Here is an 18,211-nt window from a genome sequence, read left to right as displayed (position 1 = left end):
GGCACTGGTTAGTAGTATCTCGGGGGGCACTGGTTAGTATCTCGGGGGGCACTGGTTAGTAGTATCTCGGGGGGCACTGGTTAGTATCTCGGGGGGCACTGGTTAGTAGTATCTCGGGGGCACTGGTTGGTATCTCGGGGGGCACTGGTTAGTAGTATCTCGGGGGCACTGGTTAGTATCTCGGGGGCACTGGTTGGTATCTCGGGGGGCACTGGTTAGTAGTATCTCGGGGGGCACTGGTTGGTATCTCGGGGGGCACTGGTTAGTAGTATCTCGGGGGGCACTGGTTGGTATCTCGGGGGGCACTGGTTAGTAGTATCTCGGGGGGCACTGGTTGGTATCTCGGGGGGCACTGGTTAGTAGTATCTCGGGGGGCACTGGTTGGTATCTCGGGGGGCACTGGTTAGTAGTATCTCGGGGGGCACAGCTGTGGTCCCGGACTCCGTGCACGTCTGAGGTAACCCCGTCTTCCCGCCTCGGCACTCACCTGTACGAGGATCAGCAGCGCCAGCGCCCTCAGCCCCAGCACACTCCTCACATCCCGGCGTCCCATGCTGGCCGCACTCTCCACAGAACAGCGCTCACATCCAGGGAACAGCTCAGCAGTGTCACTTCCTCCCCGAGCTCCACACACTGAGTAATGCCGGGCTGGAATGTCAGGACAGAGGAGGAGGAGACAGGGAGCAGCCTAACTAGTCCTCTGCCCCCAGCCCCGGACACAGGGAGCAGCCTAACTAGTCCTCTGCCCCCAGCCCCGGACACAGGGAGCAGCCTAACTAGTCCTCTGCCCCCAGCCCCGGACACAGAGAGCAGCCTAACTAGTCCTCTGCCCCCAGCCCCGGACACAGAGAGCAGCCTAACTAGTCCTCTGCCCCCAGCCCCGGACACAGGGAGCAGCCTAACTAGTCCTCTGCCCCCAGCCCCGGACACAGAGAGCAGCCTAACTAGTCCTCTACCCCCAGCCGCGGACACAGGGAGCAGCCTAACTAGTCCTCTGCCCCCAGCCCCGGACACAGGGAGCAGCCTAACTAGTCATCTGCCCCCAGCCCCGGACACAGGGAGCAGCCTAACTAGTCCTCTGCCCCCAGCCCCGGACACAGGGAGCAGCCTAACTAGTCCTCTGCCCCCAGCCCCGGACACAGGGAGCAGCCTAACTAGTCCTCTGCCCCCAGCCCCGGCCACAGGGAGCAGCCTAACTAGTCATCTGCCCCCAGCCCCGGACACAGGAGACAGAGAGCAGCCTAACTAGTCCTCTGCCCCAGCCCCGGACACAGGAGACAGAGAGCAGCCTAACTAGTCCTCTGCCCCCAGCCCCGGACACAGGAGACAGAGAGCAGCCTAACTAGTCCTCTGCCCCAGCCCCGGACACAGGGAGCAGCCTAACTAGTCCTCTGCCCCCAGCCCCGGACACAGGGAGCAGCCTAACTAGTCCTCTGCCCCCAGCCCCAGACACAGGAGACAGAGAGCAGCCTAACTAGTCCTCTGCCCCCAGCCCCGGACACAGGGAGCAGCCTAACTAGTCCTCTGCCCCCAGCCCCAGACACAGGGAGCAGCCTAACTAGTCATCTGCCCCCAGCCCCAGACACAGGAGACAGAGAGCAGCCTAACTAGTCCTCTGCCCCAGCCCCGGACACAGGGAGCAGCCTAACTAGTCCTCTGCCCCCAGCCCCAGACACAGGGAGCAGCCTAACTAGTCCTCTGCCCCCAGCCCCGGACACAGAGAGCAGCCTAACTAGTCCTCTACCCCCAGCCGCGGACACAGGGAGCAGCCTAACTAGTCCTCTGCCCCCAGCCCCGGACACAGGGAGCAGCCTAACTAGTCATCTGCCCCCAGCCCCAGACACAGGAGACAGAGAGCAGCCTAACTAGTCCTCTGCCCCAGCCCCGGACACAGGGAGCAGCCTAACTAGTCCTCTGCCCCCAGCCCCGGACACAGGGAGCAGCCTAACTAGTCCTCTGCCCCCAGCCCCGGACACAGGGAGCAGCCTAACTAGTCCTCTGCCCCCAGCCCCGGACACAGGGAGCAGCCTAACTAGTCCTCTGCCCCCAGCCCCGGACACAGGGAGCAGCCTAACTAGTCCTCTGCCCCCAGCCCCGGACACAGGGAGCAGCCTAACTAGTCATCTGCCCCCAGCCCCAGACACAGGAGACAGAGAGCAGCCTAACTAGTCCTCTTCCCCAGCCCCGGACACAGGGAGCAGCCTAACTAGTCCTCTGCCCCCAGCCCCGGACACAGGGAGCAGCCTAACTAGTCCTCTGCCCCCAGCCCCGGACACAGGGAGCAGCCTAACTAGTCCTCTGCCCCCAGCCCCGGACACAGGGAGCAGCCTAACTAGTCCTCTGCCCCCAGCCCCGGACACAGGGAGCAGCCTAACTAGTCCTCTGCCCCCAGCCCCGGACACAGGGAGCAGCCTAACTAGTCCTCTGCCCCCAGCCCCGGACACAGGGAGCAGCCTAACTAGTCATCTGCCCCCAGCCCCAGACACAGGAGACAGAGAGCAGCCTAACTAGTCCTCTGCCCCAGCCCCGGACACAGGGAGCAGCCTAACTAGTCCTCTGCCCCCAGCCCCGGACACAGGGAGCAGCCTAACTAGTCCTCTGCCCCCAGCCCCGGACACAGGGATCAGCCTAACTAATCCTCTGCCTCCAGCCCCGGACACAGGGAGCAGCCTAACTAGTCCTCTGCCCCCAGCCCCGGACACAGGGAGCAGCCTAACTAGTCTTCTGCCCCCAGCCCCGGACACAGGGAGCAGCCTAACTAGTCCTCTGCCCCCAGCCCCGGACACAGGGAGCAGCCTAACTAGTCATCTGCCCCCAGCCCCAGACACAGGAGACAGAGAGCAGCCTAACTAGTCCTCTGCCCCAGCCCCGGACACAGGGAGCAGCCTAACTAGTCCTCTGCCCCCAGCCCCAGACACAGGGAGCAGCCTAACTAGTCCTCTGCCCCCAGCCCCGGACACAGAGAGCAGCCTAACTAGTCCTCTACCCCCAGCCCCGGACACAGGGAGCAGCCTAACTAGTCCTCTGCCCCCAGCCCCGGACACAGGGAGCAGCCTAACTAGTCATCTGCCCCCAGCCCCAGACACAGGAGACAGAGAGCAGCCTAACTAGTCCTCTGCCCCAGCCCCGGACACAGGGAGCAGCCTAACTAGTCCTCTGCCCCCAGCCCCGGACACAGGGAGCAGCCTAACTAGTCCTCTGGCCCCAGCCCCGGACACAGGGAGCAGCCTAACTAGTCCTCTGCCCCGAGCCCCAGACACAGGGAGCAGCCTAACTAGTCCTCTGCCCCCAGCCCCGGACACAGGGAGCAGCCTAACTAGTCCTCTGCCCCCAGCCCCGGACACAGGGAGCAGCCTAACTAGTCCTCTGCCCCCAGCCCCGGACACAGGGAGCAGCCTAACTAGTCATCTGCCCCCAGCCCCGGACACAGAGAGCAGCCTAACTAGTCCTCTGCCCCCAGCCCCAGACACAGGGAGCAGCCTAACTAGTCCTCTGCCCCCAGCCCCGGACACAGAGAGCAGCCTAACTAGTCCTCTACCCCCAGCCCCGGACACAGGGAGCAGCCTAACTAGTCCTCTACCCCCAGCCCCGGACACAGGGAGCAGCCTAACTAGTCCTCTGCCCCCAGCCCCGGACACAGGGAGCAGCCTAACTAGTCATCTGCCCCCAGCCCCGGACACAGAGAGCAGCCTAACTAGTCCTCTGCCCCCAGCCCCAGACACAGGGAGCAGCCTAACTAGTCCTCTGCCCCCAGCCCCGGACACAGAGAGCAGCCTAACTAGTCCTCTACCCCCAGCCCCGGACACAGGGAGCAGCCTAACTAGTCCTCTACCCCCAGCCCCGGACACAGGGAGCAGCCTAACTAGTCATCTGCCCCCAGCCCCAGACACAGGAGACAGAGAGCAGCCTAACTAGTCCTCTGCCCCAGCCCCGGACACAGGGAGCAGCCTAACTAGTCCTCTGCCCCCAGCCCCAGACACAGGGAGCAGCCTAACTAGTCCTCTGCCCCCAGCCCCGGACACAGAGAGCAGCCTAACTAGTCCTCTACCCCCAGCCCCGGACACAGGGAGCAGCCTAACTAGTCCTCTGCCCCCAGCCCCGGACACAGGGAGCAGCCTAACTAGTCATCTGCCCCCAGCCCCAGACACAGGAGACAGAGAGCAGCCTAACTAGTCCTCTGCCCCAGCCCCGGACACAGGGAGCAGCCTAACTAGTCCTCTGCCCCCAGCCCCAGACACAGGGAGCAGCCTAACTAGTCCTCTGCCCCCAGTCCCGGACACAGAGAGCAGCCTAACTAGTCCTCTACCCCCAGCCCCGGACACAGGGAGCAGCCTAACTAGTCCTCTGCCCCCAGCCCCGGACACAGGGAGCAGCCTAACTAGTCATCTGCCCCCAGCCCCAGACACAGGAGACAGAGAGCAGCCTAACTAGTCCTCTGCCCCAGCCCCGGACACAGGGAGCAGCCTAACTAGTCCTCTGCCCCCAGCCCCGGACACAGGGAGCAGCCTAACTAGTCCTCTGCCCCGAGCCCCAGACACAGGGAGTAGCCTAACTAGTCCTCTGCCCCCAGCCCCGGACACAGGGAGCAGCCTAACTAGTCCTCTGCCCCCAGCCCCGGACACAGGGAGCAGCCTAACTAGTCCTCTGCCCCCAGCCCCGGACACAGGGAGCAGCCTAACTAGTCCTCTGCCCCCAGCCCCAGACACAGGGAGCAGCCTAACTAGTCCTCTGCCCCCAGCCCAGGACACAGGGAGCAGCCTAACTAGTCCTCTGCCCCCAGCCCCGGACACAGGGAGCAGCCTAACTAGTCCTCTGCCCCCAGCCCCGGACACAGAGAGCAGCCTAACTAGTCCTCTGCCCCCAGCCCCGGACACAGGGAGCAGCCTAACTAGTCCTCTGCCCCCAGCCCCGGCCACAGGGAGCAGCCTAACTAGTCCTCTGCCCCCAGCCCCGGACACAGGGAGCAGCCTAACTAGTCCTCTGCCCCAGCCCCGGACACAGGGAGCAGCCTAACTAGTCCTCTGCCCCCAGCCCCGGACACAGGGAGCAGCCTAACTAGTCCTCTGCCCCCAGCCCCGGACACAGGGAGCAGCCTAACTAGTCCTCTGCCCCCAGCCCCAGACACAGGAGACAGAGAGCAGCCTAACTAGTCCTCTGCCCCAGCCCCGGACACAGGGAGCAGCCTAACTAGTCCTCTGCCCCCAGCCCCGGACACAGGGAGCAGCCTAACTAGTCCTCTGCCCCCAGCCCCGGACACAGGAGACAGGGAGCAGCCTAACTAGTCCTCTGCCCCCAGCCCCGGACACAGGGAGCAGCCTAACTAGTCCTCTGCCCCCAGCCCCGGACACAGGGAGCAGCCTAACTAGTCCTCTGCCCCCAGCCCCGGACACAGAGAGCAGCCTAACTAGTCCTCTACCCCCAGCCCCGGACACAGGGAGCAGCCTAACTAGTCCTCTGCCCCCAGCCCCGGACACAGGGAGCAGCCTAACTAGTCATCTGCCCCCAGCCCCAGACACAGGAGACAGAGAGCAGCCTAACTAGTCCTCTGCCCCAGCCCCGGACACAGGGAGCAGCCTAACTAGTCCTCTGCCCCCAGCCCCAGACACAGGGAGCAGCCTAACTAGTCCTCTGCCCCCAGCCCCGGACACAGAGAGCAGCCTAACTAGTCCTCTACCCCCAGCCCCGGACACAGGGAGCAACCTAACTAGTCCTCTGCCCCCAGCCCCGGACACAGGGAGCAGCCTAACTAGTCATCTGCCCCCAGCCCCAGACACAGGGAGCAGCCTAACTAGTCATCTGCCCCCAGCCCCAGACACAGGAGACAGAGAGCAGCCTAACTAGTCCTCTGCCCCAGCCCCGGACACAGGGAGCAGCCTAACTAGTCCTCTGGCCCCAGCCCCGGACACAGGGAGCAGCCTAACTAGTCCTCTGCCCCGAGCCCCAGACACAGGGAGCAGCCTAACTAGTCCTCTGCCCCCAGCCCCGGACACAGGGAGCAGCCTAACTAGTCCTCTGCCCCCAGCCCAGGACACAGGGAGCAGCCTAACTAGTCCTCTGCCCCCAGCCCCGGACACAGGGAGCAGCCTAACTAGTCCTCTGCCCCCAGCCCCGGACACAGAGAGCAGCCTAACTAGTCCTCTGCCCCCAGCCCCGGACACAGGGAGCAGCCTAACTAGTCCTCTGCCCCCAGCCCCGGCCACAGGGAGCAGCCTAACTAGTCCTCTGCCCCCAGCCCCGGACACAGGGAGCAGCCTAACTAGTCCTCTGCCCCAGCCCCGGACACAGGGAGCAGCCTAACTAGTCCTCTGCCCCCAGCCCCGGACACAGGGAGCAGCCTAACTAGTCCTCTGCCCCCAGCCCCGGACACAGGGAGCAGCCTAACTAGTCCTCTGCCCCCAGCCCCAGACACAGGAGACAGAGAGCAGCCTTACTAGTCCTCTGCCCCAGCCCCGGACACAGGGAGCAGCCTAACTAGTCCTCTGCCCCCAGCCCCGGACACAGGGAGCAGCCTAACTAGTCCTCTGCCCCAGCCCCGGACACAGGAGACAGGGAGCAGCCTAACTAGTCCTCTGCCCCCAGCCCCGGACACAGGGAGCAGCCTAACTAGTCCTCTGCCCCCAGCCCCGGACACAGGGAGCAGCCTAACTAGTCCTCTGCCCCCAGCCCGGGACACAGGGAGCAGCCTAACTAGTCCTCTGCCCCCAGCCCCGGACACAGGAGACAGGGAGCAACCTAACTAGTCCTCTGCCCCCAGCCCCGGACACAGGGAGCAGCCTAACTAGTCCTCTGCCCCCAGCCCCGGACACAGGGAGCAGCCTAACTAGTCCTCTGCCCCCAGCCCCGGACACAGGGAGCAGCCTAACTAGTCCTCTGCCCCCAGCCCCGGACACAGGGAGCAGCCTAACTAGTCCTCTGCCCCCAGCCCCGGACACAGGGAGCAGCCTAACTAGTCCTCTGCCCCCAGCCCGGGACACAGGGAGCAGCCTAACTAGTCCTCTGCCCCCAGCCCCGGACACAGGGAGCAGCCTAACTAGTCCTCTACCCCCAGCCCCGGACACAGGGAGCAGCCTAACTAGTCCTCTGGCCCCAGCCCCGGACACAGGGAGCAGCCTAACTAGTCCTCTGCCCCCAGCCCCGGCCACAGAGAGCAGCCTAACTAGTCCTCTGCTCCCAGCCCCGGACACAGGGAGCAGCCTAACTAGTCCTCTGCCCCCAGCCCCGGACACAGAGAGCAGCCTAACTAGTCCTCTGCCCCCAGCCCCGGCCACAGAGAGCAGCCTAACTAGTCCTCTGCCCCCAGCCCCGGCCACAGAGAGCAGCCTAACTAGTCCTCTGCCCCCAGCCCCGGACACAGGGAGCAGCCTAACTAGTCCTCTGCCCCCAGCCCCGGACACAGGGAGCAGCCTAACTAGTCCTCTGCCCCCAGCCCCGGACACGGGGAGCAGCTTAACTAGTCCTCTGCCCCCAGCCCCGGACACAGGGAGCAGCCTAACTAGTCCTCTACCCCCAGCCCCGGACACAGGGAGCAGCCTAACTAGTCCTCTGGCCCCAGCCCCGGACACAGGGAGCAGCCTAACTAGTCCTCTGCCCCCAGCCCCGGCCACAGAGAGCAGCCTAACTAGTCCTCTGCCCCCAGCCCCGGACACAGGGAGCAGCCTAACTAGTCCTCTGCCCCCAGCCCCGGACACATGGAGCAGCCTAACTAGTCCTCTGCCCCCAGCCCCGGACACAGGGAGCAGCCTAACTAGTCCTCTGCCCCCAGCCCCGGACACAGGGAGCAGCCTAACTAGTCCTCTGCCCCCAGCCCCGGACACAGGGAGCAGCCTAACTAGTCCTCTGCCCCCAGCCCCGGACACAGGGAGCAGCATAACTAGTCCTCTACCCCCAGCCCCGGACGCAGGGAGCAGCCTAACTAGTCCTCTGGCCCCAGCCCCGGACACAGGGAGCAGCCTAACTAGTCCTCTGCCCCCAGCCCCGGCCACAGAGAGCAGCCTAACTAGTCCTCTGCCCCCAGCCCCGGACACAGGGAGCAGCCTAACTAGTCCTCTGCCCCCAGCCCCGGACACAGGGAGCAGCCTAACTAGTCCTCTGCCCCCAGCCCCGGACACAGGGAGCAGCCTAACTAGTCCTCTGGCCCCAGCCCCGGACACAGGGAGCAGCCTAACTAGTACTCTACCCCCAGCCCCGGACACAGGGAGCAGCCTAACTAGTCCTCTGGCCCCAGCCCCGGACACAGGGAGCAGCCTAACTAGTCCTCTGCCCCCAGCCCCGGACACAGGGAGCAGCCTAACTAATCCTCTGCCCCCAGCCCCGGACACAGGGAGCAGCCTAACTAGTCCTCTGCCCCCAGCCCCGGACACAGGGAGCAGCCTAACTAGTCCTCTGCCCCCAGCCCCGGACACAGGGAGCAGCCTAACTAGTCCTCTACCCCCAGCCCCGGACACAGGGAGCAGCCTAACTAGTCCTCTGGCCCCAGCCCCGGACACAGGGAGCAGCCTAACTAGTCCTCTGCCCCCAGCCCCGGACACAAGGAGCAGCCTAACTAGTCCTCTGCCCCCAGCCCCGGACACAGGGAGCAGCCTAACTAGTCCTCTGCCCCCAGCCCCGGACACAGGGAGCAGCCTAACTAGTCCTCTGCCCCCAGCCCCGGACACAGGGAGCAGCCTAACTAGTCCTCTGCCCCCAGCCGCGGACACAGGGAGCAGCCTAACTAGTCCTCTGCCCCCAGCCCCGGACACAGGGAGCAGCCTAACTAGTCCTCTGCCCCCAGCCCCGGACACAAAGAGCAGCCTAACTAGTCCTCTGCCCCCAGCCCCGGACATAGGGAGCAGCCTAACTAGTCCTCTGCCCCCAGCCCCGGACACAGGGAGCAGCCTCACTAGTCCTCTACCCCCAGCCCCGGAAACAGGGAGCAGCCTAACTAGTCCTCTGGCCCCAGCCCCGGACACAGGGAGCAGCCTAACTAGTCCTCTGCCCCCAGCCCCGGACACAGGGAGCAGCCTAACTAGTCCTCTGCCCCCAGCCCCGGCCACAGAGCGCAGCCTAACTAGTCCTCTGCCCCCAGCCCCGGACACAGGGAGCAGCCTAACTAGTCCTCTGGCCCCAGCCCCGGACACAGAGAGCAGCCTAACTAGTCCTCTGCCCCCAGCCCCGGACACAGGGAGCAGCCTAACTAGTCCTCTGCCCCCAGCCCCGGCCACAGAGAGCAGCCGAACTAGTCCTCTGCCCCCAGCCCCGGACACAGGGAGCAGCCTAACTAGTCCTCTGCCCCCAGCCCCGGCCACAGAGAGCAGCCTAACTAGTCCTCTGCCTCCAGCCCCGGACACAGAGAGCAGCCTAACTAGTCCGCTGCCCCCAGCCCCGGACACAGGGAGCAGCCTAACTAGTTCTCTGCCCCCAGCCCCGGACACAGAGAGCAGCCTAACTAGTCCTCTGCCCCCAGCCCCGGCCACAGAGAGCAGCCTAACTAGTCCTCTGCCCCCAGCCCCGGCCACAGAGAGCAGCCTAACTAGTCCTCTGCCCCCAGCCCCGGACACAGGGAGCAGCCTAACTAGTCCTCTGCCCCCAGCCCCGGACACAGGGAGCAGCCTAACTAGTCTTCTGCCCCCAGCCCGGGACACAGGGAGCAGCCTAACTAGTCCTCTGCCCCCAGCCCCGGAAACAGAGAGCAGCCTAACTAGTCCTCTGCCCCCAGCCCCGGCCACAGAGAGCAGCCTAACTAGTCCTCTGCCCCCAGCCCCGGACACAGAGAACAACCTAACTAGTCCTCTGCCCCCAGCCCCGGCCACAGAGAGCAGCCTAACTAGTCCTCTGCCCCCAGCCCCGGCCACAGAGAGCAGCCTAACTAGTCCTCTGCCCCCAGCCCCGGACACAGGGAGCAGCCTAACTAGTCCTCTGCCCCCAGCCCGGGACACAGGGAGCAGCCTAACTAGTCCTCTGCCCCCAGCCCCGGACACAGGGAGCAGCCTAACTAGTCCTCTGCCCCCAGCCCCGGACACAGGGAGCAGCCTAACTAGTCCTCTACCCCCAGCCCCGGACACAGGGAGCAGCCTAACTAGTCCTCTGGCCCCAGCCCCGGACACAGGGAGCAGCCTAACTAGTCATCTGCCCCCAGCCCCGGACACAGGGAGCAGCCTAACTAGTCCTCTGCCCCCAGCCCCGGCCACAGAGAGCAGCCTAACTAGTCCTCTGCCCCCAGCCCCGGACACAGGGAGCAGCCTAACTAGTCCTCTGCCCCCAGCCCCGGACACAGGGAGCAGCCTAACTAGTCCTCTGCCCCCAGCCCCGGACACAGGGAGCAGCCTAACTAGTCCTCTGGCCCCAGCCCCGGACACAGGGAGCAGCCTAACTAGTCCTCTGGCCCCAGCCCCGGACACAGGGAGCAGCCTAACTAGTCCTCTGCCCCCAGCCCCGGACACAGGGAGCAGCCTAACTAGTCCTCTGCCCCCAGCCCCGGCCACAGAGAGCAGCCTAACTAGTCCTCTGCCCCCCAGCCCCGGACACAGGGAGCAGCCTAACTAGTCCTCTGGCCCCAGCCCCGGACACAGAGAGAAGCCTAACTAGTCCTCTGCCCCCAGCCCCGGACACAGGGAGCAGCCTAACTAGTCCTCTGCCCCCAGCCCCGGCCACAGAGAGCAGCCTAACTAGTCCTCTGCCCCCAGCCCCGGACACAGGGAGCAGCCTAACTAGTCCTCTGCCCCCAGCCCCGGCCACAGAGAGCAGCCTAACTAGTCCTCTGCCCCCAGCCCCGGACACAGAGAGCAGCCTAACTAGTCCGCTGCCCCCAGCCCCGGACACAGGGAGCAGCCTAACTAGTCCTCTGCCCCCAGCCCCGGACACAGGGAGCAGCCTAACTAGTCCTCTGCCCCCAGCCCCGGCCACAGCGAGCAGCCTAACTAGTCCTCTGCCCCCAGCCCCGGCCACAGAGAGCAGCCTAACTAGTCCTCTGCCCCCAGCCCCGGACACAGGGAGCAGCCTAACTAGTCCTCTGCCCCCAGCCCCGGACACAGGGAGCAGCCTAACTAGTCCTCTGCCCCCAGCCCCGGACACAGGGAGCAGCCTAACTAGTCCTCTGCCCCCAGCCCAGGACACAGGGAGCAGCCTAACTAGTCCTCTGCCCCCAGCCCAGGACACAGGGAGCAGCCTAACTAGTCCTCTGCACCCCGCCCAGGACACAGGGAGCAGCCTAACTAGTCCTCTGCCTCCAGCCCCGGACACAGGGAGCAGCCTAACTAGTCCTCTGCCCCCATCCCCGGACACAGGGAGCAGCCTAACTAGTCCTCTGCCCCCAGCCCCGGACACAGGGAGCAGCCTAACTAGTCCTCTGCCCCCAGCCCCGGACACAGGGAGCAGCCTAACTAGTCCTCTGCCCCCAGCCCCGGCCACAGAGAGCAGCCTAACTAGTCCTCTGCCCCCAGCCCCGGACACAGGGAGCAGCCTAACTAGTCCTCTGCCCCCAGCCCCGGACACAGGGAGCAGCCTAACTAGTCCTCTGCCCCCAGCCCCGGACACAGGGAGCAGCCTAACTAGTCCTCTGCCCCCAGCCCCGGACACAGGGAGCAGCCTAACTAGTCCTCTGCCCCCAGCCCCGGACACAGGGAGCAGCCTAACTAGTCCTCTGCCCCCAGCCCCGGCCACAGAGAGCAGCCTAACTAGTCTTCTGCCCCCAGCCCAGGACACAGGGAGCAGCCTAACTAGTCCTCTGCCCCCAGCCCCGGACACAGGGAGCAGCCTAACTAGTCCTCTGCCCCCAGCCCCGGACACAGGGAGCAGCCTAACTAGTCCTCTGCCCCCAGCCCCGGACACAGGGAGCAGCCTAACTAGTCCTCTGCCCCCAGCCCCGGACACAGGGAGCAGCCTAACTAGTCCTCTGCCCCCAGCCCCGGACACAGTGAGCAGCCTAACTAGTCCTCTGCCCCCAGCCCCGGACACAGGGAGCAGCCTAACTAGTCCTCTGCCCCCAGCCCCGGACACAGGGAGCAGCCTAACTAGTCCTCTGCCCCCAGCCCCGGACACAGGGAGCAGCCTAACTAGTCCTCTGCCCCCAGCCCGGGACACAGGGAGCAGCCTAACTAGTCCTCTGCCCCCAGCCCCGGACACAGGGAGCAGCCTAACTAGTCCTCTACCCCCAGCCCCGGACACAGGGAGCAGCCTAACTAGTCCTCTGGCCCCAGCCCCGGACACAGGGAGCAGCCTAACTAGTCCTCTGCCCCCAGCCCCGGCCACAGAGAGCAGCCTAACTAGTCCTCTGCTCCCAGCCCCGGACACAGGGAGCAGCCTAACTAGTCCTCTGCCCTCAGCCCCGGACACAGAGAGCAGCCTAACTAGTCCTCTGCCCCCAGCCCCGGCCACAGAGAGCAGCCTAACTAGTCCTCTGACCCCAGCCCCGGCCACAGAGAGCAGCCTAACTAGTCCTCTGCCCCCAGCCCCGGACACAGGGAGCAGCCTAACTAGTCCTCTGCCCCCAGCCCCGGACACAGGGAGCAGCCTAACTAGTCCTCTGCCCCCAGCCCCGGACACGGGGAGCAGCCTAACTAGTCCTCTGCCCCCAGCCCCGGACACAGGGAGCAGCCTAACTAGTCCTCTACCCCCAGCCCCGGACACAGGGAGCAGCCTAACTAGTCCTCTGGCCCCAGCCCCGGACACAGGGAGCAGCCTAACTAGTCCTCTGCCCCCAGCCCCGGCCACAGAGAGCAGCCTAACTAGTCCTCTGCCCCCAGCCCCGGACACAGGGAGCAGCCTAACTAGTCCTCTGCCCCCAGCCCCGGACACATGGAGCAGCCTAACTAGTCCTCTGCCCCCAGCCCCGGACACAGGGAGCAGCCTAACTAGTCCTCTGCCCCCAGCCCCGGACACAGGGAGCAGCCTAACTAGTCCTCTGCCCCCAGCCCCGGACACAGGGAGCAGCCTAACTAGTCCTCTGCCCCCAGCCCCGGACACAGGGAGCAGCCTAACTAGTCCTCTACCCCCAGCCCCGGACGCAGGGAGCAGCCTAACTAGTCCTCTGGCCCCAGCCCCGGACACAGGGAGCAGCCTAACTAGTCCTCTGCCCCCAGCCCCGGCCACAGAGAGCAGCCTAACTAGTCCTCTGCCCCCAGCCCCGGACACAGGGAGCAGCCTAACTAGTCCTCTGCCCCCAGCCCCGGACACAGGGAGCAGCCTAACTAGTCCTCTGCCCCCAGCCCCGGACACAGGGAGCAGCCTAACTAGTCCTCTGGCCCCAGCCCCGGACACAGGGAGCAGCCTAACTAGTACTCTACCCCCAGCCCCGGACACAGGGAGCAGCCTAACTAGTCCTCTGGCCCCAGCCCCGGACACAGGGAGCAGCCTAACTAGTCCTCTGCCCCCAGCCCCGGACACAGGGAGCAGCCTAACTAATCCTCTGCCCCCAGCCCCGGACACAGGGAGCAGCCTAACTAGTCCTCTGCCCCCAGCCCCGGACACAGGGAGCAGCCTAACTAGTCCTCTGCCCCCAGCCCCGGACACAGGGAGCAGCCTAACTAGTCCTCTACCCCCAGCCCCGGACACAGGGAGCAGCCTAACTAGTCCTCTGGTCCCAGCCCCGGACACAGGGAGCAGCCTAACTAGTCCTCTGCCCCCAGCCCCGGACACAGGGAGCAGCCTAACTAGTCCTCTGCCCCCAGCCCCGGACACAGGGAGCAGCCTAACTAGTCCTCTGCCCCCAGCCCCGGACACAGGGAGCAGCCTAACTAGTCCTCTACCCCCAGCCCCGGACACAGGGAGCAGCCTAACTAGTCCTCTGGCCCCAGCCCCGGACACAGGGAGCAGCCTAACTAGTCCTCTGCCCGCAGCCCCGGACACAGGGAGCAGCCTAACTAATCCTCTGCCCCCAGCCCCGGACACAGGGAGCAGCCTAACTAGTCCTCTGCCCCCAGCCCCGGACACAGGGAGTAGCCTAACTAGTCCTCTGCCCCCAGCCCCGGACACAGGGAGCAGCCTAACTAGTCCTCTACCCCCAGCCCCGGACACAGGGAGCAGCCTAACTAGTCCTCTGGCCCCAGCCCCGGACACAGGGAGCAGCCTAACTAGTCCTCTGCCCCCAGCCCCGGACACAGGGAGCAGCCTAACTAGTCCTCTGCCCCCAGCCCCGGACACAGGGAGCAGCCTAACTAGTCCTCTGCCCCCAGCCCCGGACACAGGGAGCAGCCTAACTAGTCCTCTGCCCCCAGCCGCGGACACAGGGAGCAGCCTAACTAGTCCTCTGCCCCCAGCCCCGGACACAGGGAGCAGCCTAACTAGTCCTCTGCCCCCAGCCCCGGACACAAAGAGCAGCCTAACTAGTCCTCTGCCCCCAGCCCCGGACACAGGGAGCAGCCTAACTAGTCCTCTGCCCCCAGCCCCGGACACAGGGAGCAGCCTCACTAGTCCTCTACCCCCAGCCCCGGAAACAGGGAGCAGCCTAACTAGTCCTCTGGCCCCAGCCCCGGACACAGGGAGCAGCCTAACTAGTCCTCTGCCCCCAGCCCCGGACACAGGGAGCAGCCTAACTAGTCCTCTGCCCCAGCCCCGGCCACAGAGAGCAGCCTAACTAGTCCTCTGCCCCCAGCCCCGGACACAGGGAGCAGCCTAACTAGTCCTCTGGCCCCAGCCCCGGACACAGAGAGCAGCCTAACTAGTCCTCTGCCCCCAGCCCCGGACACAGGGAGCAGCCTAACTAGTCCTCTGCCCCCAGCCCCGGCCACAGAGAGCAGCCTAACTAGTCCTCTGCCCCCAGCCCCGGACACAGGGAGCAGCCTAACTAGTCCTCTGCCCCCAGCCCCGGCCACAGAGAGCAGCCTAACTAGTCCTCTGCCTCCAGCCCCGGACACAGAGAGCAGCCTAACTAGTCCGCTGCCCCCAGCCCCGGACACAGGGAGCAGCCTAACTAGTTCTCTGCCCCCAGCCCCGGACACAGAGAGCAGCCTAACTAGTCCTCTGCCCCCAGCCCCGGCCACAGAGAGCAGCCTAACTAGTCCTCTGCCCCCAGCCCCGGCCACAGAGAGCAGCCTAACTAGTCCTCTGCCCCCAGCCCCGGACACAGGGAGCAGCCTAACTAGTCTTTTGCCCCCAGCCCCGGACACAGGGAGCAGCCTAACTAGTCTTCTGCCCCCAGCCCGGGACACAGGGAGCAGCCTAACTAGTCCTCTGCCCCCAGCCCCGGAAACAGAGAGCAGCCTAACTAGTCCTCTGCCCCCAGCCCCGGCCACAGAGAGCAGCCTAACTAGTCCTCTGCCCCCAGCCCCGGACACAGAGAACAACCTAACTAGTCCTCTGCCCCCAGCCCCGGCCACAGAGAGCAGCCTAACTAGTCCTCTGCCCCCAGCCCCGGCCACAGAGAGCAGCCTAACTAGTCCTCTGCCCCCAGCCCCGGACACAGGGAGCAGCCTAACTAGTCCTCTGCCCCCAGCCCGGGACACAGGGAGCAGCCTAACTAGTCCTCTGCCCCCAGCCCCGGACACAGGGAGCAGCCTAACTAGTCCTCTGCCCCCAGCCCCGGACACAGGGAGCAGCCTAACTAGTCCTCTACCCCCAGCCCCGGACACAGGGAGCAGCCTAACTAGTCCTCTGGCCCCAGCCCCGGACACAGGGAGCAGCCTAACTAGTCATCTGCCCCCAGCCCCGGACACAGGGAGCAGCCTAACTAGTCCTCTGCCCCCAGCCCCGGCCACAGAGAGCAGCCTAACTAGTCCTCTGCCCCCAGCCCCGGACACAGGGAGCAGCCTAACTAGTCCTCTGCCCCCAGCCCCGGACACAGGGAGCAGCCTAACTAGTCCTCTGGCCCCAGCCCCGGACACAGGGAGCAGCCTAACTAGTCCTCTGGCCCCAGCCCCGGACACAGGGAGCAGCCTAACTAGTCCTCTGCCCCCAGCCTCGGACACAGGGAGCAGCCTAACTAGTCCTCTGCCCCCAGCCCCGGACACAGGGAGCAGCCTAACTAGTCCTCTGCCCCCAGCCCCGGACACAGGGAGCAGCCTAACTAGTCCTCTGCCCCCAGCCCCGGCCACAGAGAGCAGCCTAACTAGTCCTCTGCCCCCAGCCCCGGACACAGGGAGCAGCCTAACTAGTCCTCTGGCCCCAGCCCCGGACACAGAGAGAAGCCTAACTAGTCCTCTGCCCCCAGCCCCGGACACAGGGAGCAGCCTAACTAGTCCTCTGCCCCCAGCCCCGGCCACAGAGAGCAGCCTAACTAGTCCTCTGCCCCCAGCCCCGGACACAGGGAGCAGCCTAACTAGTCCTCTGCCCCCAGCCCCGGCCACAGAGAGCAGCCTAACTAGTCCTCTGCCCCCAGCCCCGGACACAGAGAGCAGCCTAACTAGTCCTCTGCCCCCAGCCCCGGCCACAGAGAGCAGCCTAACTAGTCCTCTGCCCCCAGCCCCGGCCACAGAGAGCAGCCTAACTAGTCCTCTGCCCCCAGCCCCGGACACAGGGAGCAGCCTAACTAGTCCTCTGCCCCCAGCCCCGGACACAGGGAGCAGCCTAACTAGTCCTCTGCCCCCAGCCCCGGACACAGGGAGCAGCCTAACTAGTCCTCTGCCCCCAGCCCAGGACACAGGGAGCAGCCTAACTAGTCCTCTGCCCCCAGCCCAGGACACAGGGAGCAGCCTAACTAGTCCTCTGCACCCCGCCCAGGACACAGGGAGCAGCCTAACTAGTCCTCTGCCCCCAGCCCCGGACACAGGGAGCAGCCTAACTAGTCCTCTGCCCCCATCCCCGGACACAGGGAGCAGCCTAACTAGTCCTCTGCCCCCAGCCCCGGACACAGGGAGCAGCCTAACTAGTCCTCTGCCCCCAGCCCCGGACACAGGGAGCAGCCTAACTAGTCCTCTGCCCCCAGCCCCGACCACAGAGAGCAGCCTAACTAGTCCTCTGCCCCCAGCCCCGGACACAGGGAGCAGCCTAACTAGTCCTCTGCCCCCAGCCCCGGACACAGGGAGCAGCCTAACTAGTCCTCTGCCCCCAGCCCCGGACACAGGGAGCAGCCTAACTAGTCCTCTGCCCCCAGCCCCGGACACAGGGAGCAGCCTAACTAGTCTTCTGCCCCCAGCCCAGGACACAGGGAGCAGCCTAACTAGTCCTCTGCCCCCAGCCCCGGACACAGGGAGCAGCCTAACTAGTCCTCTGCCCCCAGCCCCGGACACAGGGAGCAGCCTAACTAGTCCTCTTCCCCCAGCCCCGGACACAGGGAGCAGCCTAACTAGTCCTCTGCCCCCAGCCCCGGACACAGGGAGCAGCCTAACTAGTCCTCTGCCCCCAGCCCCGGACACAGTGAGCAGCCTAACTAGTCCTCTGCCCCCAGCCCCGGCCACAGAGAGCAGCCTAACTAGTCCTCTGCCCCCAGCCCCGGACACAGGGAGCAGCCTAACTAGTCCTCTGCCCCCAGCCCCGGACACAGGGAGCAGCCTAACTAGTCCTCTGCCCCCAGCCCCGGACACAGGGAGCAGCCTAACTAGTCCTCTGCCCCCAGCCCCGGCCACAGAGAGCAGCCTAATTAGTCCTCTGCCCCCAGCCCCGGCCACAGAGAGCAGCCTAACTAGTCCTCTGCCCCCAGCCCCGGACACAGGGAGCAGCCTAACTAGTCCTCTGCCCCCAGCCCCGGACACAGGGAGCAGCCTAACTTGTCTTCTGCCCCCAGCCCGGGACACAGGGAGCAGCCTAACTAGTCCTCTGCCCCCAGCCCCGGAAACAGAGAGCAGCCTAACTAGTCCTCTGCCCCCAGCCCCGGCCACAGAGAGCAGCCTAACTAGTCCTCTGCCCCCAGCCCCGGACACAGAGAACAACCTAACTAGTCCTCTGCCCCCAGCCCCGGACACAGAGAGCAGCCTAACTAGTCCTCTGCCCCCAGCCCCGGCCACAGAGAGCAGCCTAACTAGTCCTCTGCCCCCAGCCCCGGACACAGGGAGCAGCCTAACTAGTCCTCTGCCCCCAGCCCCGGACACAGGGAGCAGCCTAACTAGTCTTCTGCCCCCAGCCCGGGACACAGGGAGCAGCCTAACTAGTCCTCTGCCCCCAGCCCCGGAAACAGAGAGCAGCCTAACTAGTCCTCTGCCCCCAGCCCCGGCCACAGAGAGCAGCCTAACTAGTCCTCTGCCCCCAGCCCCGGACACAGAGAACAACCTAACTAGTCCTCTGCCCCCAGCCCCGGCCACAGAGAGCAGCCTAACTAGTCCTCTGCCCCCAGCCCCGGCCACAGAGAGCAGCCTAACTAGTCCTC

Source organism: Anomaloglossus baeobatrachus, chromosome 11 (assembly GCF_048569485.1).
Source record: "Anomaloglossus baeobatrachus isolate aAnoBae1 chromosome 11, aAnoBae1.hap1, whole genome shotgun sequence".
NCBI lineage: Eukaryota > Metazoa > Chordata > Amphibia > Anura > Aromobatidae > Anomaloglossus > Anomaloglossus baeobatrachus.
This window is presented reverse-complemented; position numbering follows the sequence as displayed.